The sequence below is a fragment of the Bos grunniens genome, chromosome 23 (genome assembly GCF_055505025.1).
Source record: "Bos grunniens cultivar Pamir isolate PY7600 chromosome 23, Bosgru_T2T1.0, whole genome shotgun sequence".
NCBI lineage: Eukaryota > Metazoa > Chordata > Mammalia > Artiodactyla > Bovidae > Bos > Bos grunniens.
In genome coordinates this window covers 40,885,055-40,912,499 of record NC_141187.1, presented here as the reverse complement: position 1 = coordinate 40,912,499, position 27,445 = coordinate 40,885,055, and the positions used below count along the sequence as shown (strand labels likewise).

The 27,445-nt window shown below is 41.5% G+C and overlaps 1 protein-coding gene, 1 long non-coding RNA gene and 1 other non-coding gene across 5 annotated transcripts in view; 2 read left to right on the top strand and 1 right to left on the bottom strand.

Moving 5' to 3' along the window:
* RNF144B (ring finger protein 144B) overlaps positions 1–27,445 on the top strand; it is a 158,338-nt gene that overhangs the window by 40,462 nt on the left and 90,431 nt on the right. The window lies entirely within an intron of this gene.
* The window catches only part of LOC147347682 (uncharacterized), a 29,028-nt gene continuing 3,270 nt past the window's right edge, over positions 1,688–27,445 (bottom strand). For both annotated transcript variants that reach the window (XR_015152481.1, XR_015152480.1), the window contains exons 2-3: positions 13,285–13,421; positions 1,688–3,110 (exon numbers count right to left, since the gene is read on the bottom strand). This is a non-coding gene — a long non-coding RNA (uncharacterized LOC147347682). The remainder of the gene's footprint in view (positions 3,111–13,284; positions 13,422–27,445) is intronic.
* On the top strand, positions 18,227–18,298 carry TRNAA-UGC (transfer RNA alanine (anticodon UGC)). The gene has a single exon. It is a non-coding gene; the product is annotated as a tRNA-Ala (tRNA).

Genomic DNA, 27,445 nt, shown 5'->3' with positions numbered 1-27,445 from the left:
TGGTACGTGGGATCTTCTCGGACCACGAGTTTAACCTGTGTCCCCTGCATCAGCAGGCAGATTGTTAACCACTGGACCACCAGGGAAGCCCTCTGCGTTCTTTTAGATGACAGTAACTGTTAATCTGGGATGCTCATCTGAGTGAATATGTTAGCTAAAGAGTGTGTCATTCTCTCGGATAAGCAAGACATTTCTTGAAGATGTTTAAGGAGACCAAACACTGGTCCAAATTTAAGGCTAGCAGGGGGAGAAGTCACATGGAGAAGGAATTCTGGCCTCAGCATTAGACAGACCAGGGTATAAATCTTGGTTCCTTGACCTCTTAGCTTGGTGCATGTGTGCTAACTTGCTTCAGTTGTGTCCGACTCTTTGTGACCTTACGGACCATAGCCCGCCAGGCTCCTTTGTCCATTGGATTCTCTAGGCAAGAATACTGGAACGGGTTGCCATCCCCTACTTCAGGGGATCTTCCCAACCCAGGGATTGAACCTGAGCCGTAATCTTGTATCTCCTGCATTGACAGGCAGATTCTTTACCACTAGCACCATCTACTACTACTACTACTAAGTCGCTTCAGTCGTGTCCGACTCTGTGTGACCCCATAGACGACAGCCCACCAGGTTCGCCCATCCCTAGGATTCTCCAGGCAAGAGTACTGGAGTGGGTTGCCATTTCCTTCTCCAATGCATGAAAGTGAAAAGTGAAAGGAAGTCGTTCAGTTGTGTCTGACTCTTAGCAACCCCATGGACTGCAGCCCACCAGGCTCCTCCGTCCATGGGATTTTCCAGGCAAGGGTACTGGAGTGGGGTGCCATTGCCTTCTCCAAGCACCATCTGGGAAGCCCCAAAACCTGCCTTCTATGAGGCTCAAACTCAGGACCTTCAGATTATAAGAAGCACTGCCCACTGTGCTAAGAAGGTTTAGTGATCTGGAGCAAATGACTGACCTCTCTGAATCTTAGTTTTCTCATCTCCAAAATGAGGATGATATTTCCAATTGGCAGGGTTGTTGTTTGAATTAGGTAGGATAACAGATGGTAGAATACTTAGCACCTAGTAAGCTGTATTAATTAGCAGGTGTAACTGTAATATTTAGGGCCATCTTAAGGCTTCTCTGAAGCCTTCTCCTATGTCTGAGCTTCTGCCTGGGTAGCTGATATAAAGCTCTGGTTTCCCTTGGCATTACTAGGTAAACTCTTTTTAATAGTAAATGGTACCCAAACACTTGGAAACTATGAGTCTGGATGTTAGCTTATTATTTGCTTCGTGTAGGTTGTTTTATTATTCTTAAATCATCTCCCTTTGAATTTATTGGCGTCTCTTCCAGCATACATGATGCTGATGACTGAATAATTTGAAGGTTATAAGAATGATGCTGTCGGGTGGAGGCAAAAACGTCTCTCCAAAAAAAGGTCAACGTTTGCCTCTTAAAGTTGAGGGTGGTTTTACATATAATTGCAATAAAGTTAAGAAAATATTTCTCAGGTGAATATCTTATATTTATTTATACGGGGTCTTGGGACTACCTCGAGAGAGGCGCACAGTAGCGACCTGAATCTGTGCTACAATGATCAGCTTCAGGATTTTCAATGTGAAAGGGAGAAAAAGGCTGTAACTCTCTCTTATATGAAAAACCCCTATTGAACTAATAAGGAGCTTTAGAAGGCTCTGATAAAAGATCCTGAGAAGGTGATCAAGCTGTTTATTTAACCCATTCATCCAGTGTGTTGAAATCCTTTGGGCTAGGGAGGAAAATTATTTTTTTTTCCCTAAAAAAAGTAATTTCCACATTACATGAAACACTTACACCCTGGTGTCTATTTTTAACGCATGACTATGAGAACTGGGAAAGCCATTTAATTTGCCAATGTGTCAGTTTCTTTCTCTATAAAATGAGAGTTGGACTGGCTGCTCAGACCTCTTCTGTTCTCACAGGCTCTGATTTGTAATGCAAATTATAAGGATTGAAGGACTGTTGAACATCTGTCAGACATTCCCAACCCTTTCATTGAAAGTTGACTGGCCTCCAGAAGATTGTATACTTTCAATATTCCAAGGAAAGAAGTCATTGTAACTTTTATAAAAGACAAAAAGAGGCGGCAAGAGAATTTTGACTTTGCAGTGTTTTTTTTCCCGTCTCTTATCAACCAGCTAGTCACTGCTGCTTCTTTGATGTTAAATAGATGCTTGTTTCCATTGAATTTTCTGGGTGACTTGTCAGGTTGGTTGTGCTTTACTCTGATGGAACATGTGATGTTAAAAACTTTTCTCCCCCTCTCTGGAAATTCTTAAACTGGCAGCCATACCACAGTTTTTTCTGTAGATTTTGTTACAGATTTGCTTCATAAAGCTTAAAAATGCAAAGTTTAAGAAACATGGTATTAATTTAAGTGATATTTTAAGTTCATACTTTCTATTAAATTTGATTTTCTATTCTGTTTTTTAAATTTCACTTAATTTTCACTAGCTATTTTGGTGAGAACTTTGAGAGAAACATCTGTTACGTTGCTCCTTCTTAGAGTTTACATTTTGTTAGGATATACTCTGCATTTACTGAGTGCTTTGCTTGTAAACTCATTTGATCTTCTTCAACCAATGTAAGTCTTATGAGACGTTAATAAAGTTAACCAACCAATTATCAACTTTTTTTGTGTGTGTAAATTAGGAAATTTAGGGAGATTAAATATCTTGCTGGCCATGCTGGCATGGAAATCTGTAGTCTGAACTCAATCTCCATGGCTTTTCCACTTCACCAGCTCAGCTGAAATGAGCAAGCTTGATGTAACACATGTTTGAAAGGTTTTCAGAAGACCCCTGAAGAATGAATTTGCAAAGGCAGACTTTTACTTGCTGTGACACTTTGGACTAAAGAATTTTCTCTCTCTTAAAATATGCTATGTTGGTCACTCCTCATCCTTTCCTGAAGCTGGCCCTGTAAAATAGATGCGTTTTTCAATTTAAGAGTTTCAGAGTGTTCACCTTAGGAGGATTCCATAGGCCAGAGTCCATTCGTTCATTCAATAATTCAATGAGGGTCCGCTCTTCCAGGGCCTGAGGAAGCAGCAGTGATTTGCAGAGTCAGAAATTCCATGACGCTGTCATTCTAGGAGCCTGCAGTGGGGAGACAGACAGTAAAACAAATAAGTAAAAACATTGTGTGTCATTGCGTGGGGGTATGTGCTATGAAGAAAAATAAAGGAATTGTTGTTGTTTAGAAGAGGATGATTGAGAAGATGATGTTTAAGTGTGGACGGGAAGGAGGCAGGCGAGGGTGGAGCCTCTGGATAAATGGGAGATGAAGCCTCCTGGTGGGGAAGCAGCAAGTGCAGAAGCCCTAAGGTGAACACGCTCCTGCATGGTCAACGAAACCTTGCAAGTGGAGAAAAAGAACCAATACAATGATTATTTTAGGAACTTCACCATGTAGTAAACAGGTACATGAATGGCCCTTTGTGTGATTATAAGATTTTATCAGGCTTTTAGTGTTAAATAAGGAAAATGACATGCTTCCCAGGTGGCTCAATGGTTAAGAATCCACCTGCCAATGCAGGAGATGTGGGTTCCATCCATTGGTCGGGAAGATCCCTTGGAGAAGGAAATGGCAGCCCACTCCAGTATTCTTTCCTGGAAAACTCCATGGAGAGAAGAGCCTGGTGGGCTGCAGTCCATGCAGTCTTGAAGAGTTGGACATGGCTTAGTGACTAAACAACAATGAAAATGACAGCCACCCCTCACCTCTTTACATAAAGGGTGGCATCATTGCTGAGTTTCTCGATTCTTATAGCAATTTCAGCTTTCACAAAACCTTTTGGGAGTATATTATTTTTCTGAATAGGATGTATGTATATTCCTAAAGCATAAAGTCCCAGAGATACATAAGGGTGTGTAAGCTAAAATGATCCCTTCTGTATCACAGATACCCAGTTCTTCTCCTGGGAGGCGGGACCGTCACAGTTTTCTGGGCCTAGAGACAATCTAGGCCCATAGTTGCAAGCATAGCCGAGGTTGGGGGCACCAGCTCTGGAGCCAGACTGCATCAATTTTAGCCCTGGTATTGGTCCTCACTGGCCAGTGTGACTTGGGCCCGTAGCTAAGTGTCCAGCTGCCTCCACTCCCCCATCTGTAGAGTGGAGAGAATAGTCATAGGGTTGTTGTGAGAATTAAATGAGATTCTGTGTTTACATAACAAATATAGAAAATATTATGTACCTATAAAGAATTAAGCACGGTTTCTAGCAAAGAGTAAATACTCAATAAATGTTAGCTATCATCAGATAATCTTATAGCAATCCTGTCCTATTATGCAGATGAGGAAAATATGAATCATAGAAAGGTCAAGTTTCCTGGGAAGCCTGGCCAGTAGGTGAAGGCACAGTGATACTCAGTCAGAATTCTAATACTATGGTCCAGGGTTTCCCAGATGAGAGTCATTGAGATGGCTCTTTTACGGGTCTTCTTTTCCACCAAATGATGTGTTAAATGCCAGACAAACGTCAGTGTAGAAAGACTTGTAGGTGTTGGCTGAGAGCCTAATCAAATCCATTTCTTTAATTTTTAAAAATAGTTTGCACCGAGGATATTTCACAAATGCATAATGTTTTGGTTTTTTATGTTGAGCGACTTCTGTTCTTCCAACCAGTGTTTACTGAGTGTGTATTATGTTCTGTGCAGTGTATTAGGCCCAGCGAGTGAAAAAACTAGACGAAGGCTCTGCCTTGTAATGGTTACAACTGAATGCGCAACAGACAGGGGGCTCTGTAAAATACAGGGTCATTTGCTCTCAAGGGGATTTGTCCAGTTTGGGGAAAGGTTGATTTCCTTAAGCCAACAGGTGTTTCCAAAACTTTTTTTTTTTTTTTTGAGAATTCATCAGGTTTGCTGTTTATGGATGTACGTCAAATACTTCTTACTTGTTTTTTATTTGTCATGCCTAGGACGTAATAAATATTCAGTAAGGCTGCTTGCTTTGAAGGTTCAGTGAGCTGCAGGAGGTATTGTATTGTTTGCCAATGGAGAAATCATTAACAATGTAGCACATAAAGGAAATGATGACTTTATAATGTACAAAGGAAAGACAATAGGTATGGATTTGAACAGAATGTGTTAAAGGTGGGACATGGGAGTGCTGGCTGCCTTGAAACAATGGTCAATTCTAAACGCTGTCAGCTATTATTTCTTGGATGGAAGAAGTGAAAGAAGCTTCAAGCATGAATTCTAGTTTGCCTGATTTATATGGTCCACTCAGTCCTACATGCCCAGGAGGAATAAAACACATAGAGGAAGGTTTGAAAATAATAAACTCTTAAATCAGCCTTTTTTTTTTTTTTTCCTTTTGCCCTCCTCCCTTCTCCCCTTTGTGGGGTAATGCTTGTTTTGCAAATTTGCTAATAAATTGTGGTAGGAGCTCAATAAAGAAAGGAATGAAATATAGAATGATTTGAAATATTTGCTTAATATTTATTGCCTTCAGTGAAAAATGATTGCATCTGTTTCCTCTTGATGACTGGCCCTTCTTTTAGACTTGATTGTACTTTGCTTCCTTATATATTTGCCTCACTCCTCAGATTCTGTCCCTCTCGTGCAACTAACTTACCTGCTCTTGGTCTTGGATGGGACCACAACTCTCAAGGAAATCTTAGCATTTCCGCCCCTGCTTCAGGTCAGGATGAGGTTCACCTGCAAACTGCCTACCTTTCAGTTCCAGCTAATGCCTCTGGTGCAGAGTGGCCCACAGCCCATGTGAAAAGACCATAGTCTAGGATCAGAGCTGTTACTTTTATAAAAAATTAATGAATTAACAAATGTTTGGCTGTTCTGGTCTTTGTTGCTCTGCGTGGGCTTCCTTTAGTTGTGGTGAGAGAGGGTTAGAGAATTGTTACATTTTTTTGAGTCTATTTGTTTTTAAGGATAATTACAATATTGTGTTGGTTTCTGCCACACATCAACATGGCTGAGCCATAGGTATCCGAATGTCCCCCCCTTCTTGAGCCTCCCTCCCCCCGCCCACCCCATCCCAACCCCTCTAGGTTGTCACAGAGCCTGGCTTGGGTTCCCTGATTCATGACAGCTGTTACTCTTGAGTGATTATCCTGAAATAAGAAATTTTTCTTTCCTTTAGCCAGCTAGCCTAGACCTTCCCTTTCCAAACTGTCCAGAACTCATCTGTGTATCTAGTCCCTGCTTTCTTTTCAACCTTTAGTGGTTAGCTGTTCAGTGGAGAGCCCCAGTTCTGCTAGGGCCTCCTTGTGTGCGCCTGCTGCTGCTACTGCTGCTAAGTCGCTTCAGTCGTGTCCAACTCTGTGCGACCCCATAGACGGCAGCCCACCAGGCTCCCCCGTCCCTGCGATTCTCCAGGCAAGAACACTGGAGTGGGTTGCCATTTCCTTCTCCAATGCATGAAAGTGAAAAGTGAAAGTGAAGTCGCTCAGTCATGTCCGACTCCTAGCGACCCCATGGACTGCAGCCCACCAGGCTCCTCCGTCCATGGGATTTTCCAGACAAGAGTACTGGAGTGGGTTGCCATTGCCTTCTCCATTGTGTGCGCCAGGACCTAGCAAATAGCACTGACCTCCGGAACCCTGGGGCCCCACAGATTTCCATGTGGCTCTTCTTAAACAGGTGTGTTCCTTGGGATTGGCAGGGTGGGGTGTCCCTAAACAGAGGTAGGAAAAAGGTGGCTTTTAGCAGTCACTCATCACTGTTTCCATAAAGACACAGGCAGTCTCTCGGCCTCTTGCTGAAAGTTGAGATGCCTTGGCATTGGGTTTGCAGCTCCTTTCTCCCTCCCACTACTCAGGGAGAAACAGGAAGCAGGACAAAAGGAATTCCTCTTGTGTTGCCCTGCAGGAAGTGGAGACATCAGTTTATCTTTCAAGGTAGCTTGTGTCATGTCATCCCTCAAAGGGGATGTGTGCATGGGCACTCAGTCGTGTCTGACTCTGTGTGAGCCCACAGGCTGTAGCCTGCCAGGCTCCTTGTCCATGGGATTTCCCAGCCAAGAACACTGGAGCAGGTTACCATTTCCTTCTCCAGGGGATCTCCCCAAACCAGGGGTTGAACCCGTAAACTGTTGCGTCTCCTGCATTGGCGGGGGGGTTCTACATGGTGGACCTCTGCCATTTATCCTGACTTGTTAAGATTCATTATGAGAAGCATTGCGTCTGCATGAAACTCCTGTCCCTTCCCGAGATCTCAGGAAGCCCCATCCTCTCTCCGAGTCAGAGATCTCCACGGCTCCGCCTCGTTGAAGAATCTGTCCACAGTCAACCCCAGTGCCTCTCCATGCAGCCTCCTCTTGCCCCAACACGCTAAACCCACAACTGGCTAATTCTTCAGTATCCCGCCTGCCAAGTCTACTTGGAAGGTTTCTTTGACTGCTTTGTTTTATTATTATTATTATTTTTGCATAATGCTCTACAACTGTTAACCCTTCCCATCACTGATTAAGGCAGGAGAGTGTGTCCGTGACAATAGGGACTCTATCTGACTCTTGGATTAGATGAAATAATATACATAAACTTCTAGCCCAGTACTTGGGACACATAAACATTAGCTTCGTTGAGCCTTTCTGTGTTCTCTCTGGCAGCAAGTGGTTACGCAGGCAGGCTCTTCAGCTTTTGTTTGGTGAGCCCTGTTACAGGCTGATGTTGGTCCGTCCCCCTAGGTTTGGGTTCAGAGTCATCCTCTACCTGTGACTGTGGGTAACAGGCAATTTGTTCAGCCTCTCTGCCTCAGATTCCTTATTGGTAGAGGTAGCACTAAGAAGGTTCCTATTGGTAACGTAGTTGTGAAGATTAAACTAGTGAATATACTAATTACTAATATACTAAGGTTAATATACTAAGGTGCAGATAAGACCTTGCGCACAGTGCTCAGTGAGTGGGAGAGATGATTTGTTCTATCAGAAACAGAAGTGAGTCTTCAGCAGTCACGGCCACACAAAGCAGTGATTCTCGTTGCTAGGTAGCATAAAGTAAGGTGCGTTCCCTCTCTCTCTGGGAAAACACAGGCTAGATTGGAGTTGATTGTACGGAATGGGGTTCCAAAACTGAAGTCAAAAGTCCTATTGGACCAGCCTTGCTGGGAAGGGGAGTTTGTGATTCACCTAAGCAAGATAGGCACATTTCTCAAATCCCATTGTAAGAATCCCCTGGGGCACCTGTGTGACTGGTAGATTCTAGGGCTGTGCCCCAGACAGACCTAGTGAATCAGAATCTTCAGGGAGGGCCTTGGAATCTGATGTCTAACAACCCAGACAAATAGTACCACCTGGAAACACCAAACATTCAATTCCCTGGGAGCCTTGAAAGAACACTGATGCCTGGGTCTCATGCACTGGGCATTCCGATTTGATTGCTTTGGGGTCTTGGTGGACTGTGTGCAGGCATTGAGAACTTTTTTTTTTTTTTAAAGCTGATTACAGAAATCAAATGTGTGCCAGAGTTGAAAACCACTAAAATAGAGAGTGAAAATTCAGACTTAAGTCAGTATTTCTCGGAATCAACTGGGGAGGGGGGAGTGGTATTTAAAATATAGATTTCTAAGCTCCAGCCTGCTGTATCTGACTTTCTGGTAGCAGGGGATGGGCTGGGCTGAGGGTGGATTAGAGAGAGTGAGACCCTGGGAACAGACGTTCCAGATGATTCTTCTGCATGCTGGATTTTGAGAACTACCCACCACGTGGTGTTTTCCCTTAGTAGGCATGAGTGGAAACAGCTGAATGACTGAAATGGAATCATTATTTCCTCTTCTGCTAAACCAGTCTGTTAGAAAAATATACTTCTTCATGTCCTGTTCGTAAATTCATTATTTGCTCTCTCTTGATTGGTACTGAGTTTCCAGAGAGTTGTCTCCTTTTTAATATGCTTTGATTTGACCTGGCAGAACTTTGTGGAGTTATTCTTGGGTTTTTGCAGGTCCACATGTACAGAAATGGGCAGACAATAAGACTGGGGGAAAGTGCTGTAGGATGCATTCAATCCAGCTGAGCAGGTTGTGGTTCAGCGTGGGTGTCTGTGTCCCCAGGGCTGTTAAACCCAAGGTCTGAGAAAGCTGGAGCTGACAAGGAGAAAGTAGAAGCTCACAAGATGAGAAGTTTTGCGGAGCTGTTCTGAAGACTACTGCTCTCAGATGGCGACCTTGCCCTCAGGGCTGGAGTCTTGTGTGCTTTTTGCTCAGCTCTACATTCCCTCCGCTGACGTGTGTCGCACTCAACGGGGGCTCCATAAATAGTTTAGAAATGAGAATCTTTTCTACTGTGGCAACAGTGTAAGAGCAGTGTTTCATCTTCTCCATTAAGACATAGGGAGGGACTTCCCTGGCGGTCAGGTGGTTAAGAGTCCACCTTCTAATGCAGGGGATGTGAGTTCGATCCCTGATTGGGGGACTAAGATCCCACACGCCTCAGAGCAACTTAAGAGCCCGCACACTGCAACGAAGAGTGCAGCCAAAAAAAAAAAAAAAAAAAAACTAAGGGAAACAACAATTTCTTTAGAGAGCCCATCTAGGAAATTTATATGCACTAGGTCAGTGCAGAGATTTACCAGGTCCCCTTGGAGTGAATGAGTCCTCAGTCTGCAAAACCAGGTCATAAACTAACTGAAGGTGTTTTATTTGCACACGAAGAATCTGTTCCTCCCACTGGAGGTGGGAGGAGATTAAGTGTGGAAGCATAGGTAGGAAGAATCTCTGCCGGTTGGCAATCCCATATGAGCCTCATCCAGAGCAAAGGATACCACAATCGCTGAGAGCTCGTAGTAGTGGGTTTCTGTCTCTGCTCTGGAGATGGCTACATCAGGAAACCAAAGCCTGCTGGCATTAACAGTTAAGTGGTCAACCTCTCTCATGATCTACTTGATATTCAGCTCATCAATAAACTTGACACTTTGGTTTCTCTTGTAGCTTGCTCAGACCCTTGCTGTTCAAAGTGTGGTCCATGGACCAGCTGCATGGGCATCACCTGGGAGCTTGTTAGAAATGCAGACTCTCAGGCCCCACCCTGCCCAGCCCTGTGCGTTGGGTTTGCCTGACAGTGTGGCATTCTTTTTCCTCTGTATTATTCTCATGGATATTTAGTTAGTATGAGTCATTATCCGTGGATTTGATTAATCTCAAGATACCAGCGAGTAGTTTGCTGAGCCCGTCAGGCTGAGGGCTGACCCTGGGCAGAGATGAATTCACCAAGGGAATGTCACTGAATGGGTGGCCAGTTGGCTTTCTTCAGGTGACTCCCTTTGTGTTATGGGCTGCCTTTGAATTTCAGCACTGACACCTGTTACCCGTTGCCTTAGATAACTGTATGGTGTGTATACTACAATGAGCTTGCCTCCTTTCCCGCTCATAAGCATATTTCTCCCATCCACTTGGACTGCAGCAGTTTCTGAGATTCTTTGCAGGAGTGAAGAAGGGAGCCTTACCTGTAGGGCACATTTGTCAGTAGATTATCATCATCATTTTAAAATGAATCAAAGTTCATACTTTATTCTGACTTCCTTAGTTTCTATCCTATGCCCTCTTTGTCTGCTCCAAGGTCTCATGGACGATCAGATCAGATCAGTTGCTCAGTCGTGTCCGACTCTTTGCGACCCCATGAATCGCAGCACACCAGGCCTCCCTGTCCATCACCAACTCCCGGAGTTCACTGAGACTCACGTCCATCAAGTCAGTGATGCCATCCAGCCATCTCATCCTCTGTCGTCCCCTTCTCCTCCTGCCCCCAATCCCTCCCAGCATCAGAGTCTTTTCCAATGAGTCAACTCTTTGCATGAGGTGGCCAAAGTACTGGAGTTTCAGCTTTAGCATCATTCCTTCCAAAGAAATCCCAGGACGGATCTCCTTCAGAATGGACTGGTTGGATCTCCTTGCAGTCCAAGGAACTCTCAAGAGTCTTCTCCAACACCACAGTTCAAAAGCATCAATTCTTTGGCAGTCAGCCTTCTTCACAGTCCAACTCTCACATCCATACATGACCACAGGAAAAACCATAGCCTTGACTAGATGACCTTTGTTGGCAAAGTAATGTCTCTGCTTTTGAATATGCTATCTAGGTTGGTCATAACTTTCCTTCCAAGGAGTAAGTGTCTTTTAATTTCATGGCTGCAGTCACCATCTGTAGTGATTTTGGAGCCCAGAAAAATAAAGTCTGATACTGTTTCCGCTGTTTCCCCATCTATTTCCCATGAAGTGATGGGACCGGATGCCATGATCTTCGTTTTCTGAATGTTGAGCTTTAAGCCAACTTTTTCACTCTCCACTTTCACTTTCATCAAGAGGCCTTTTAGTTCCTCTTCACTTTCTGGCATAAGGGTGGTGTCATCTGCATATCTGAGGTTATTGATATTTCTCCCAGCAATCTTGATTCCAGTTTGTGTTTCTTCCAGTCCAGCATTTCTCATGATGTACTCTGCATAGAAGTTAAATAAACAGGGTGACAATATACAGCCTTGACAAACTCCTTTTCCTATTTGAAACCAGTCTGTTGTTCCATGTCCAGTTCTAACTGTTGCTTCCTGACCTGCATACAAATTTCTCAAGAGGCAGATCAGGTGGTCTGGTATTCCCATCTCTTTCAGAATTTTCCACAGTTTATTGTGATCCACTCAGTCAAAGGCTTTGGCATAGTCAATAAAGCAGAAATAGATGTTTTTCTGGAACTCTCTCGCTTTTTTGATGATCCAGCGGATGTTGGCAATTTGATCTCTGTTTCCTCTGCCTTTTCTAAAACCAGCTTGAACATCAGGAAGTTCACGGTTCACATATTGCTGAAGCCTGGCTTGGAGAATTTTGAGCATTACTTTACTAGCGTGTGAGATGAGTGCAGTCGTGCGGTAGTTTGAGCATTCTTTGGCATTGCCTTTCTCTGGGATTGGAATGAAAACTGACCTTTTCCAGTCCTGTGGCCACTGCTGAGTTTTCCAAATTTGCTGGCATATTGAGTGGAGCACTTTCACAGCATCATCTTTCAGGATTTGAAGTAGCTCAACTGGAATTCCATCACCTCCACTAGCTTTGTTCGTAGTGATGCTTTCTAAGGCTCACTTGACTTCACATTCCAGAATGTCTGGCTCTAGGTCAGTGATCCCACATACAATTTAGTCGTCATCTCTTCTCAGGCTCCTCTTGGCTATGTTTCTGAGACTTTCCTTGTTTTTGAGGAGTATTGCCAGACATAGGCTAAACATATCTGGTCATACACACTTAATCCCTCAACTGGGATTTAGGATTTCTCTGATGCTCTTCTTAGCGATTAGGCTGGGGTTATCCGTCTAGTCAAGGCTATGGTTTTTCCAGTGGTCATGTATGGATGTGAGAGTTAGACTGTGAAGAAAGCTGAGCGCTGAAGAATTGATGCTTTTGAACTGTGGTGTTGGAGAAGACTCTTGAGAGTTCCTTGGATTGCAAGGAGATCCAACCAGTCCATGCTGAAGGAGATCTGTCCTGGGATTTCTTTGGAAGGAATGATGCTAAAGCTGAAACTCCAATACTTTGGCCACCTCATGCGAAGAGTTGACTCATTGGAAAGGACTGATGCTGGGAGGGATTGGGGCCAGGAGGAGAAGGGGACGACAGAGGATGAGATGGCTGGATGGAATCACTGACTCGATGGACGTGAGTCTGAGTGAATTCCGGGAGTTGGTAACGGACAGGGAGGCCTGGCATGCTGCAATTCATGGGGTCTCAAAGAGTCAGACACAACTGAGCTGCTGAACTGAACTGAACTGAACTGATGGGTTTTCAGGAGGATGACCACAGAAATAAAGTGTCCTTGTGTCAAGGGTATATACTGTCAATACGACTTGCCACCACTGTTGATGTTGGCTTTGATCACCTGACTGAGTTGGTGTTTGTCAGGATTATTCACTTCATTTTGGCCAGCGCACCGTAAGGCATGTTGAATCTAAGTTCTCTCACCAGGGATTGGACCTGTGCCCCCTGCACTGGAAGCTTAGAGTCAACCTCTGGATCACCAGGGAAGTCCCAACAGTGATTTCTTGACATCCTACATGTCTAACGTCCTACTAATCCTCCAGTCCTGCCAATTCTGTGTCTTACATAATGTAAGAAATGCTTACTTTTCTCCAGGCCCCTTGCTATCACCAGCATCATTTCTCACCTGGACTACTGAAACATATTCTTACTGAGAGGCACCTGCATTAAATTTTGCTTCTGTTCAGTCTATTTCTATGCCGCAGCCAGGGTGATACCAAAAAAAAAAAAAAAATTTCTGCTAATGTCAAGTTGCTTTAAAAAGCTTCCCATGGTCTTTTAGTTAAACTTTTAAACTTACAGATTTCTTCTCCATTGTCTGGTCTACCTCTTCAACCTAATCTCAGAGCAATCTTCTTCACCTTCTTTATAATCCAGCCGTATTGAATTCTGTAAGTCCTTCAAATACACCATGCTTTCCCTTCACCATGAAGGAACCTGTGGTAGATGATAGATTAAAAATAATTTTAAATTTAAACCATTTTTAGATTCTCTTCATATGCGCTCAGTAGCTTCAGCCTTGTCTGACTTTTTATGACCCCATGGAGCATAGCCTGTCAGGCTCCTCTGTCCATGGGATTTTTCAGGCAAGAATACTGGAGTGGGTTGCCATGTCCTCCTGCAGGGGAATCTTTCCTACCCAGGGATCGAACTCACATCTCCTGCATTGAAGGTGGATTCTTTACCTGCTGAGCAATCAGGGAAGCTCTACTTTTTGGGCTTCCTAGATGATGCGGTGGTAAAGAATCCACCTGCCAATGCAGGAGATGCAAGAGATGTGGGTTCAATCCCTGGGTTAGGAAGATCTCCTGGAGAAGGAAATGGCAACCCACTCCAGTATTTTTGCCTGGAAATTCCCATGGACAGAGGAGCCTGGTGGACTACAGTCCATGAGGTCACAAAGAGTTGGATATGACCGAGCAACTGAGCACACAGACCGTACTCGGCGTATACTAGAGAAGCTCAGTAAAGAAACTTGAGTTGACAGGAATTCCTGGTGGTCCAGTGTTTAGGACAGGACAGAGGTCTCAGGTTTGCTCCCTGGTTGGGGAACTAAGATCCACAAGCTGCTTGGTGGGCCAAAAAAAGAAAAGAAACTTGGGTTGGATTGAGTTGTTTTGTCAAGCAAAGAATTTAAGAAAAGTATCTTTCTGTGTCTGTAATTCTGGTTTTTTATATAACCCTCCTATCTCCATATCCATGGCCATACCACTACTGCCGTCATGACTGCTGCTCCAGTGCATTCTCCTGGAAGTTATCATTTAGTCTGTGCTGTCCACAGGCTCTGTGTATGATTTTCTGATTTTCACAGAAACTGTGCATGACAGTTATCTGAGACCAAGCCTCAGAGAGGCTAGGAAACTTCCTCTAGATGAGATACCTAATATTCAGTGGAGCTAAGATTTGGATTCAGCATTGACAGGTTCAAAAGTCTATTTTTTTTTCATGGTATGTTGATTTACTTTATGGTAATGTGGTTTAACCGAGGTGTTTCTGATTTCAAATAACTGAAATAAATTTGGGCTAGCTTTAACAGGAAAGAATTATTATAAGGACAAGGCATGTCTTAAGAAACAAAGATAGGAATGCAGCCGGCTTCTGGAAGAAACTGGAACTGAGAACTGGAGAATCACCATTTTCTTTCCCTGGCTCTTTTCTTACCTCCTCTCTTGCACCCTGCTTTATTGCTTCCTCTCTAGTTTGTTCTGTTGTTTGTATACATGATGGAATATGGCTACCATACAGTTTCAGCCAAACAGAGAGATGTCTGTCCCTAAATCCAAATTCCACATTCCTGATAGAGAAAATCTGGTTGGCTCTGCTTCAGACATCCATCCATCTGGGTCCAATCAGCTTTTAGCTAAAGGAGGCAGAATTACATCAACCACACCTGGCTGCCATGGGGTTTGGAGACACCATCCTTTGCTGGTAGGAATGTCTGACTCTGGTCTTTTTCTCACTCACATTGTTTGACTACAACTGATTCTGGGTACTCTAATTGTTACATGGGAAAGTCTAAAGGTTCCCCTTCAGCTTCGACCCATGATTATAGCTCTTTGAAGAGAAATTAGGACTAGAGTAGGCTTGGCCAGTATGTTGTCATATCAGTGATCATCATGTTTTGAGGTACATCATCATTGTCCCCTAATCTTGTTCTTTCCAGCTCAATTGGCTCTACACAGACAGACGCACATGCGCACAGACACACACACGCACACACACTCTTACATTGGAGTATGTTTACAGTTTCTGCTCAGAAGAAACGACATGCCTCCTTGGAACTCAACTTCTGCCTTAAGCTGCAGTGGCAACAATTCCACTGACTCTTTGCCAGTGTAAAACAAGTAAAACTATCTTCCAACCTATTGTCTTTACTGTCTCTTTATGATAATGCTGAGTGTCCTTTCCCCTGTAGTCACTAATTATCAGGAAGTGAGTTCCACTTCTCTCACTGAGCACAGTGTAAATTCACCTGGGATTCTTAGGGCACCAATGGTCACCGACTCTTTTCTCACTTGGAGCAGCTCCTAAGGAAAGAGGTCAAATCTCAGCACCCAGTTATGCATGTGTATACCTTCTATATATTCTTCTGTAGCTGTAAAGAACAACTCAGGGGGAAACATTGATTGTTACATTTTTTTGGTAGGTGGCCCAAACTTAATGAATATTAAGTGTTCCAAAAATTTCTTTGCAGATCAGTGGTTTAGAATTTGGAACTCACTTTACTATGGAAACAATAATACACTTGCTAGTTTCGCTCTCTAGCCAAAATATAAATGATCATTTGGTCTACAACACAGCTGAAATGGTTTCCTTGCCCTTCAAGTGAGAGTCTGGACTCTTCTGTGTCTAAAGCTCTGAAATCACTAGCTTCCTGAATACCAATTCCCCTGCATTTCTCTAGTTTGATTCTCTGTGGACCTCCCTTTTTTTTCTCAGTCTAAAGAAGAAGGGAGAAACCGAGGAGGGGTACAGGTGAATGATAGGTGTGGGCTCTAGGTATTGAAGGATGCCAGGGGTACTAGATGGCACAAAAGGAAGGGGAGGGTGGAAATGAGTGACTTTGATGTCCTTTGTGACTCTCATAAGAAAGATCGGAAAGTAGGGGGTGGGGTGGTGGAGGAGTAGAAGGAGAAGGATAACTGCACCATTTGATAAATAGGTGTTGTCATTAGTCAATGCCTGTGTGTAAAATATTTATTAGCTATTTATTGTCATATGCAGTTGTTCTTTGCCTTCAATTAGCCTGCAGTAAATTAAGAATGAATTTTACAGTATCCCCCACTGGTTTAGCTGAATTCCTGAACCCTCCTCCAGCCAGGTAGCGAAAGGTATGCACTGGCCTCTAATGGCATGGCCATGTTAGGTCAGCACTGTGTCTTCATGGCGCTCCTGCATAGGTGGCTTTAACAGATGATTTCATTCTCTTTTTTGGCTTGGACCTAGACAGCTTTACATTCTCAGCAAAACAGATGGACAACAAGGGTGAAACAGGATCTCGTACTAAAATAGTCTTTTGAGTCATCCTCTTTTGACTGTTCACTCTTCCAGGAAACTTGCCCCTTCCTTCTTGCAGAAGGCTACTGCTGAGAAGTAATGCACTCCGTTTCTGAACTTTCTTTTCAGTGTAACGTTTTCTATTTTTTTTCTTGGTCAAGATGGAGCTTTTGCTAAGCTAGAAGTATTGTCTAATTTGTTTTGGCATAACACCTGGATTTTTGCCCGAGGTAAAGATTTAAAAATAGAATTAAACATTTTATGTCAACCTTCCATTTTTGTCCTCTTTCCAAAAAAGATTCCAATTTGAGAACAAGGGGAGCTTGATTTCACATACAAGTTTATTTTGGGAAGCAAGGGTTAGATCACTTGACGAGGTTATTAGGTTCTAGTTCTTGTTGTGACAGTAACTGCCTCTTGGACCCCAGGAGAGTCTGCTCATTTTTCAGTGCTCAGTTTTTTCATCTGTAAAAGGGGAATGATACTATTTCACCTGAAAGGTGGTTGTGTGTATTCAATGAGAGGATATTTGTGAAGGCACTCAGATGAAGTCACATTGCTGTAGTAACCTAGGTTTTGATTAGTTCTTAGAGGTTAGAACTATCTTCCTCTATAATGAAATAGTTTATAATATATTGTAGCAAGGATTCATTTGTTTAAAGATTTATTTGTTCTTAAACTAGGATATTGTGCTCAATGCCTTTCATTCAGTCCTTGCAGAAAAGACGAAGTAATGTACACGCCATTGTCATTTCATCTTTTGTTTGGTTTTCTGTTCATTCATTCATTCATTTATCCTGAGGTATAATTGACATATCACATTATATTGGTTCCAGGCATACAACATAATAATTAAATTTTTTTTTTTATTGTTGACCATTTGATCTTTCTTGAATGCAGTGTGAAATCAAGGATAGCATGATTCAGGGCATGATGTGGCTCACATTGACTCTGCTTCTTTGGGGCATTTATTGCTACCATGTTTTCTTATAATAAGCAGGCATAAGCTGATGTCAGAGGAACATCTGGAGCCATCTAAATTGTTAAACTGAAACAGTCAGCATGAACAGGCAGGCGGCCACCCAAGTCTACCATGTTCTTTTGAGGATGATGGTATCTGATTTCTGTTTCCTCATTTCCATTTTGGTAGCTAGAGGTAAGTACTGCAGATGCTATATTGTCCAAGATCCTCTAGGAGTATGTATAAAAACTGCAGGTTAAAAAGTTTGGAAGTTTTTTTTTAGAACTTAAGTAACAATGTCATTACACTGGTCACTCTGAAAAGTTTTGCCTCTGTTGATCAAAGAGCATACAGTTTTTTAGATTGATGATTCTCCAAACCGAGGGGTGTGTGTGTGCATTAGGTCATGGAAAGGAAACCGATTCTTGACCAGGGCCCCCTAATCCCAATAGAATGGTCTAGGAGCCTTGCACCCACGCTTGCACCATTTGTCTTGTTTCATTCTCATCCTGACAAGGAAAGGTGAGTGAGTCTCCCCTGCTTACCCCATTTCTCAGTTTGCTGTGTTAACGTCTCACACGATGGAACGGTTTCTTTATTCACTAATGCCTATCAGAGCAGTTATATACACCCTTTTATTGACATATAAACACTACTATGTCTAAAACAGGAAACTAATGAGAACTACTGTATAGCACAGGGAACGCTACTCAATGATCTGTGATCTGTGATGACCTGAATGAGAAGGAAATCTAAGAAAGAGTGGATATATGTTTATATACTAGGGGATGTAGCTCAGTGCTAGAGCGCATGCTTTGCATGCATGAGGTCCCAGGTTCGATCCTTGGCATCTCCACATGGTTCCGTTTTGGCTTCCCTGGTGCCTCAGAGAGTAAAAAATCTGCCTGCAGTGCAAGAGACCTGGGTTTGATCCCTGGGTTGGAAAGATCCCCTGGAGAAGGGAATGGCTACCCACTCCAGTATTCTTGCCTGGAGAAGCCCATGGACAGAGGAGACTGGTGGGCTACAGTTCATGGAGTCGCAAAGAGTTGGGTACAACTGAAGTGACTTAGCACACACACATGTAACTGATTCACTTTGCTGTACAATTGAAACTCACACAGCATCGTAAAGCAACTGTACTCTAAATACTTTTATTTTTAGATAAAATTTGAAAGTTTTAACATATCACTAAAAAGCCTTTTTGAGTTTAAGAAAGCCCTGGACATTAACAACAATTAGGAGTAAAATTAGGGTTGACTTTCTGTGATTATCTTTTGCTTTTATAATAGCTTGAACAAGTTTTGTAAGTGAGTCATTTTCGGTTTATTAATCAAATGCCTCTGCTGGAGCAATTTTCTGCCATCAACAAAGCTTATCTGTTGTCCATCTTTCTACACGTACTCACGCAATTTCTTTTCCCCAACCTCCTCCCTGTTGGATTCTCACACTTCTATCCACTCGGTTCCTCCTCTGCTACAGGGTGGGGCTCACACAGCTGCCTTCCTGGATCCGGCTGGCACTGCTCTCACCTGCATAGATGTCTGTCTTTTCTTACACCACCTGAAGGCTTATTTACCTTTGTAGTCCCCGCACTTAATAAATAACCTGGTCAATAATAGCAGCTTAATAAATATTTACTGAATAAAAGAATGAGTGTTATAATAGAGCAAGATCCTCGTACTAAGGGAGGAAGACCAGAGGAGGCCATCTATCAAGATGCGGGAGAAGGTAGATAGAGGGAGGGAGTCCCAGAAAAGGGACACCTTGGGTGACATTTTGGTAAATGAGGAGTTCTTCATCAGGTGAAAGAGGCGGGGAAGAATTGCCTGGGCTTGGGAAATTCCGTGTGCCTGAAAATAGCTTAGCATGGCTGGAATTTAGATGCAAAGTGAAGTGGGCAGAAGATGAGTCTAAAAGGGTAGATAGGTTGCATGTTACTTTGAACTTTGTGCCAATTTCAATTGTTTAGGTTATTAACCAGAATTACCTCTGTGATCCGCTGGGTCATTCGGTTAATACCAGCTGGGATTAGATCTCATGAGGTCATTTGATTAGATGACTTATTATTTAATTAATTTTTGCACAACAATTCTCTGAAGGTAAATGGATGGGCATATCTGTCCGTGTTTAAGACAAAAGTTTGCTGAAATCACAAACTGAAATCTTAGAAGTATTAGGGGACTCTTCTCAACTTAGAGGTAAAAATATTGGAGTCTTTAAATGGACTATGTCATGAGAGAACTTTGTAGCTGAATTTATATTTTAATGAGTCTTTCCTGTATATCCATTACCAATCATTTAAAAATGCAGGTACATAAGATTATTTTCTGAAATAAGATTATTTTCTATAGTGATGACTTTTGTGAAGGTTCAAAGAGATAAAGTATACAAAATGCTTAGTACCAAGTACCTTGCCTGGTACACAGTAGATGCTCAATACTATAATCTATTCCTTCCTCAAACACACCAGGCCTGAGGGAGTTTTCACTTTACCTTTATGAACTTTCAGGAGAAACTTTTAATACAACAGCCTGCCTGCAAGTGTATCTTTGCTGAAATATCAGCTGGTTCTTTTGTAAAAGTTTGGAATTTCTTTGGTGTTTTTAAACAAGATTTCCTCTCTTAAATGTGCTCATTGTTTGTGTCTTAGATTGCCAAGATTTGATTTGAGTACAGAGTCTTCAAAGCGTTGGTGGGACTAAATATTTTAGCAGATGCTTGCATTTGAAATACTTCTAACCCCTTTCATGTCCAGGTTTCAGTGAATCACGCCGAGGCACTCTTGACGTGCAAGACAAATGTGTTTCTCTTGGATTTGAAGCACAGAGGGTTTGCCTGATGCTTATGAATGTTTACTAATGCAGAGGAGAAATTGAGATGCCAGGTTGGAAAAATAAAAACTTGAATGAGGTGCTTGCTGGGCACCATTCAGGAGTATTGTATGTCTTTGGGTTTTTTTTTTTTTTTTTTTTTGATTAAATTCCAAGCTGGCACAATCCATCTGTCTGTTAAAAATAATTAGTTGCCTTGTTTTCTACTTAGAGATGTAACAGTTCCAGATTTGCAAGTGAGAATTCTTTTGCAACATGAGCCATTGTCTGGGGGTTAGATTTTAGGTGAGCAGTGCAGGTTACCCAGTCACATCACCAAGTAAGTCCTCTTTCAGGGAGCATTTCTTTGGAGACGTGCAATTTTCCAAACGCCAATGACTAGAAATAGAATTATTAAATTGGCCTAAAGCAAAGTAAAACTAGAAAAATATCAAAAGTAGAGTTTTTTTAGATCACATTCCTTAATCATAAGCCAATTAAATTAGAAATTAATAATAAAAATATGATGCCCTCCCACCCCCAAACCGCTGGGAAACTAAGAAACTCTTCCAAATAAACCTTTGATAAAAGAATAAAGAGAAAGCAATAAAAAATTGCACTTATCCAAATTTTTAGGGCATAGCATATACCCAAAACTTTACTCAAAGGAGAACTTATTAAAGAACTGATAAAGTTTTAAAAGTTGGAATTAATGTAATGAAGAAAAAACAGAGAAAAAGGCTAAATAAGATTTTAAAAGCTGGAAAAAATATACACAGTTAGGAATGAGGAAACAGACACAACCACATAAAGCAGGGACTTTGGAGTAATTATAAGAATTATACATGAAGACTATGCACAAAACTATAGAAACAAATCAAAAATATTGAAGAAATGGACACTTTTATAAGTAAAACATAAAAGATCAATATTGACTCATGTAGAAATTTTAAACAGATAATTAGTATAGAATTTCCAGTTTGTGCTGGTGGTTGTTTTCCATTTGGCATTGGTTCTGGACTTTAAGGAAATATTATTTTTAAATACACTAAAATAAGATGAGAGGATGAGATGGTTCGATAGCATCACTGACTCAGATGAGAGGATGAGATGGTTCGATAGCATCACCGACTCAATGGACATGAATTTGAACAAACTCCAGGAGATAGAGGAGGACAGAGAAGTCTGATGTTTTTCAGTCCGTGGAGTTTCAAAGAGTTGGACATGACTTAGTGACTGAACAACAACAAAATAAAACGAGGTAGAAGTCTTCCTCCTTATAACTTGAGGATTTACTATGGTCTCCTCGCATAGTATGTGAGAGGTATGTGTTGAAAAGAGTGTTTGCACTTTAACACATGTTTAAATGTGAAAGATGGTGCATATAACCCTGTCTTCCCCACCAATTCTCTCCAAATCCAAGTTAACTTATGCCTCTCTCTGGAGAACAGTGTTCAGAGCTCTCACTGAGAAAATGAAATACATTCCAGCATTGGTGGCTGAGGACAACGAACTCAGTCCAGTCTTCAGGGAGTGGGAGAACTTGGTGCTGCTCACCCTGTCAGCTCCTTAGTGGACTACTTGTGCCAAGACCCCCACTGTGGCCTATGAAAAGCATGAAGCTGCCAGGCTGACTGCTGGTGAGGCGGGTGGCAAGTGTAGCAAGCTTGACTGCTCCTGATACGGTAGTTTTGTCACTTGCAGGGTGCAAATCTATAGCTATTTATTTTATTGTTGACAACTTTAACATTTATTGTGGGACAATCCCCTTTGGCAGAAAATGAGCTAAAGGAATGCAAAGTTTAATGAAAACTTAAGTAGCAAATTTGTTTCTTTTATTTTTTTCAATTTATTATTACTTATAAACTTTAAATTTTATATTGGAGTATGCTGCTGCTGCTGCTGAGTCGCTTCAGTCGTGTCCGACTCTGTGCGACCCCATAGACGGCAGCCCACCCGTCCCTGGGATTTTCCAGGCAAGAACACTGGAGTGGGTTGCCATTTCCTTCTCCAATGCATGAAAGTGAAAAGTGAAAGTGAAGTCGCTCAGTCGTGTCCGACCCTCAGCGACCCCATGGACTGCAGCCCACCAGGCTTCTCCGTCCATGGGATTTTCTAGGCAAGAGTACTAGAGTAGGGTGCCATTGCCTTCTCCGATATTGGAGTATAGCCGATTAATAATGTTATGATAGTTTAAGTGTACAGCATAGCAACTCAGCCATACATATACATGTATCCACTCTGCCCCAAACTCCCCTCTCATCCAGGCTGCCATATAACTTAGAGCAGCGTTCCCTGTGCTATACAGTAGGTTTTTGTTGGTTATCCATTTAAAATATAGCAGTGTGTACATATCTGTCCCAAAGTCCCTAATATCCTTTCCCCGTTCCTTTGCCCCAGTAACCATAAGTTTGTTCTCTAAATCTGTGAGTCTGTTTCTCCTTTGTAAATAGGAGATTCATATCATATAAAATTCATTTGTATGACATTTTTAGATCCCACCACATATAAATGGTCATCATACGATATTTCTCTTTCTCGGTCTGACTGACTTTAGTGTGATCATCTCTAGATCCATCCATGCTGCTGCAAATGGCATGATTTCATTCTTCTTTATGGTTGAGTACTATTCCACTGTATATGCATACCACATCCTCTTTATCCATTCATCTGTCCATGAACATTTAGGCTGCTTCTGTGTCCTCACTATTGTAAATAGTGTTGCAGTGAACACTGGGGTATATCTATCTTTTTGAATTGTGATTATCTCTGGATATATGCCTAGGAGTGGCATTGCTGGATGATTTGGTAGTTCTGTTTTTAGTTTTTAAGCTGCTTCCATATTATTCTCCATAGTGGTTGTACCAGTTTACATTCCTACAAACACTGTAGGAGGGTTCCCTTTTCTCCACACCCTCTCTACCGGTTACTATTTGTATACTTTTTGATGATGGTCTAGTCAGGTTTTTCTTATTGCAGCCCAGCTGATTTTGAGATGCTCTTGTATGTATGAAACCGAACCAAGATGACATGTCTCCAACTTTTTGAAAACTTTTGTTATCAAGGCAGACATAACTGGGTAATCATTTCTGGGTCATATTTTGACTTTCCATTTATCAATAGTTTGACCACCATGTCACCCTGAATGAATCTCTGGCATAGTTTTTTTTTTTTTTTAATATTTTGTAATGTTCTTAGCCTTATTTCATATTGTGTCTTATTCTTAGTTCTTATATTCAGTACTGTCAATAAATGTTGAAAGATGAGCCCTGTTAGATCCAGCAGAAAAATGTGAATGAAATGGTAGGTCTTTGGAAATGACAAGTAACCAAACTCTCAGTGGCAGAATACCATGACCTTTGCATTAAATTTTTCTCATGGAGAGAGAATGACACCTCTTGCAGTAGTTGGTTTCCCAATACTTGTGTTCTTTCATCTGATTTATTAAAACTGAACAAATCATTAACAAAATTTTTAAAAAAGTTTTAATCTAGGCATATACCCTGAGGAAACCAAAATTGAAAAAGACATGTATCCCATTGTTCATTGCAGAACTGTTAACAACAGCTAGAACATGGAAGCAACCTAGATGTCTATCACAGAGAATGAATAAAGAAGTAGTGATACATATCCACAATGGAATATTACTCAGCCATAAAAGGAACACCTTTGAGTCAGTTCTGATGAGGTGGATGAACCTAGAACCTATCATACAGAGTGAAGTGAGTCAGAGAAAGATAAATATAGTATTTTAATGCATATATACAGAATCTAGAAAAATGGTACTGAAGAATCTATTTACAGCAGCAGTGGAGAAACAGACATAGAGGATAGACTTATGGACATGGGGAGAGGGGAGCAGAGGGTGAGATGGATGGAGAGAGAAACGTGAAAACTTATATTACTGTACGTAAAATAGGTAGCCGACGGGAATTTGCTGCATAGTTCAGGAAACTCCAATGGGGCACTTTATCAATCTAGAGGGTGGGATGGGGTGGGAGATGGGAGGGAGGTTCAAAAGGGAGGGGATATATGAATACCTATAGCTGATTCATGTTGAGGTTTGACAGGAAACAACAAAATTCTGCAAAACAATTATCCTTCAATAAAAAAACAGAAAAAAAGTTTAAATGCAGCATGTAATCAGGATGTCAAGACTAATGGCTGTTACTAACAGAGTAAAGCAGGTGAAAAGAGTAATTTCAATAGCATCAGAATGAATCTAATTTTTCTTTAATTTTCTAAAAAGAAAATCCATTTGTTGATTTCCTTATTATATAGGACTACAGTGTATGTTTTATGTGTGTATATATATATAGTGTTACATATTATATAATATGTTTTATATTATATAAGTATCTTATATATATCTAGTAATCTAATATGTATATTTCTCTCTCTATATATATTCTTTTGGCTAAGTATGCTTTAGATTTATTTTGGTCTTGCTTGTACATGACTTTAGGTATGTTACAAGTTAATACAATGCCTACAGTTTGGATTACTTACCATTAATGTCAAGATTTTGTTTGCCTGGGGTCACAAAGAGTCAGACATGACCTAGCAACTGGAGAACAATAACAAAGGAAAGTCTGTAATTCAGATTAGGAAATTCTCTCTTGTGGCGAAGGTCAACATGACTGCAAACTCTGGTGAACAATTTATAGTATTATGTTTATCATTGTTCAGAAAGATAAAAAGTATTTTTGTAGATTGCAGTGACTGGATTTTACTTCTCAGTCTGAGATCTCACATGTTACATCTACTTTTTGTAGTCTAAAATAAGCAGTTCCTTCTTAGGTTTATATGAGGACTCTTCTTTTACCTACCTTATAAATACTAGTGTTTCTATGGGTTCTCTTATTTGAATTTTTTCTTTTTTTCTCTCCTTTCTCCCTGCTTCTAAGATTAATAACACTTAACAACACTGAGCGCGTTCCTGTTGTGTATCAGGGCAGGGCCATGCTGTACAGCTGAGCAGGTTGTGTACTGCACAGATCCAGGAAGTGACATTCACTGCCCCACCTTCAAGACTCATGTAATGCCATCAGACACTGTGCTAGCTACTTTACAAACCTCTCACTGAGCCTCACCACAACCTGTGGGATGAGTATCATCATTCCTCTCTTATGCATGAATGAACTGAGTTTTGAATATGTTAAATAACTTGTTTGAGGGCTTCCCTGATAGCTCAGTGGGTAAAGAATCCACCTGTAATGCAGGAGACCCCGGTTCGATTCCTGGGTCGGGAAGATCTGCTGGAGAAGGGATAGGCTATGCATTCCAGTATTCTTGGGCTTCCCTTGTGTGGCTCAGCTGGTAAAGAATCTGCCTGCAATGTGAAAACCTGGGTTGGGAAGATCCCCTGGAGAAGAGAAAGGCTATTCACTCCAGCATTCTGGCCTGGAGAATTCCATGGACTGTATAGTCCATGGGGTTGCAAAGAGTCGGACATGACAGAGTTTTGAATATGTTTAAACAGTTTGTTTAAGGTTATGTAATAACGAGTGGGTGATAGTTTGTGTATGTGTGGAAAGTCCCTTTGTCGCTCTACAGCATGCTACCTTTTGTGGGTGATCTCAGCTCTTGTTAATCTCATCCGTGGTCACCACCTAAATGATGGTAATTCCTAAAAGACACTCCACTCTGGATCTCTGTTGATGGCTTACTGGACAAGTCTTCCATATGTCCTAGAGACACCTCAGATTCTACAGGTTTTAAATCATTTTCCTTAATGATGGCTTAAGGAAAGCCATCCTTTATGGCTGCTTTATTCTTACTCTCAGTTAGTGGTACTGGCAACCTGGGCTCTTCTTTCTCCCTCATCCCCTACATCCAATCAGGGATCAGGTCCCATTCAGTTCTGTTTCTGAGATCTCCCTCCATTTGTTCCTTTCTTTACCCTGCCATTTGCCGCTACATTAGTTCAAACCCTCACTCTAATTCTGCCCTCATCTGCTGTCTGAATTATGAAAAGCATCACCCGAAGTCTGCAACTGTAAGCATTTACACTGGCTCATGCCTCTGACTGGTTCATCTTTTCCCACCTTCTCCACTTGGCTACTTGAAGTGTCAGCTTTAATTCATGTTCTCAGGGAAATCTCCCTCGATTCTTTTCACCAGCCCCTTTCCTTTAGTTCATGTCTTCACTGTGCTTCCAAAGCACATCATGTTTAAGTCTCTCATATCATGTACACACACACCATAGTACCCTGATAATTGATTTGCTTGTCTGACTCCTTCCCTGGATTGAAAGCTCTTTGAGGACAGGGCCCATGTCCAACTTGTGTCTGTCCTCCTAGCATCTAGCAGCTTGTCTGGGAGGAGATCAATACATGCTTGAGAGGCTGGGGCACACTGTGGATTCATGAGGCGTTCTGAAAGAGTTTTGATTACTGTAACTTTGTCATATGGTTTGGAATCAGGAGATGTGATTTCCCCAGCTTTGTTCTTTCACAAAATTGCTTTGGCTATCTGGGATCTTTTGTAGTCCCATGCAAATTTTGGGATTGTTTGTCCTATTTCTATGAAAAAATGCCATTGAAATTTTGATAGGATTGCATTGAATTTGTAGACTGCTTTGGGTAGGATGGACATCCTAACAATATTAATTCTTCTAGTCCATGAGCATGGAATGTCTTTCTACTTATTTTTGTCTTCTTCAATTTCTTTTATCAGTGTCTTGTGGTTTCAGTATATAGATCTTTCACCTCCTTGGTTACATTTGTTCTTAGATATTTTATTCCAGATCTGAAAGAGTTGTTCACATAATACTATAGTGTTCTACATGTTCATTTAGTCCTATTAAAAGTTGAATGCAGATTTTATAAACTTGAAAATAATCAATGCTGATATTATTTAATTACACAATATATTTTTTCTTTCCATCTGCCACTTGCAGCAGCAGATAGCATGATTATTGCTTAACCCATGTTTTCATTCATATTAGCAGCAGCTTCATCCCTTATTCTGTTGACAAGAGATTACAGCTTAATTGCCTGGTAACTGAAAAAGTGGATTCTGTATTGAACTTTGGTTTAAGGCACCAAAGTTTTGTACTGGCATTGATGAATAAAGTAACCTCTTAAAAGGTTCTTTGTTTATCTTTCCTGATTCCTGTCCATCAGTAATGTTCACTACACCAAGAAAATACCTTGAGATTGATTATCTCAGAACCTATGATAGGCAAA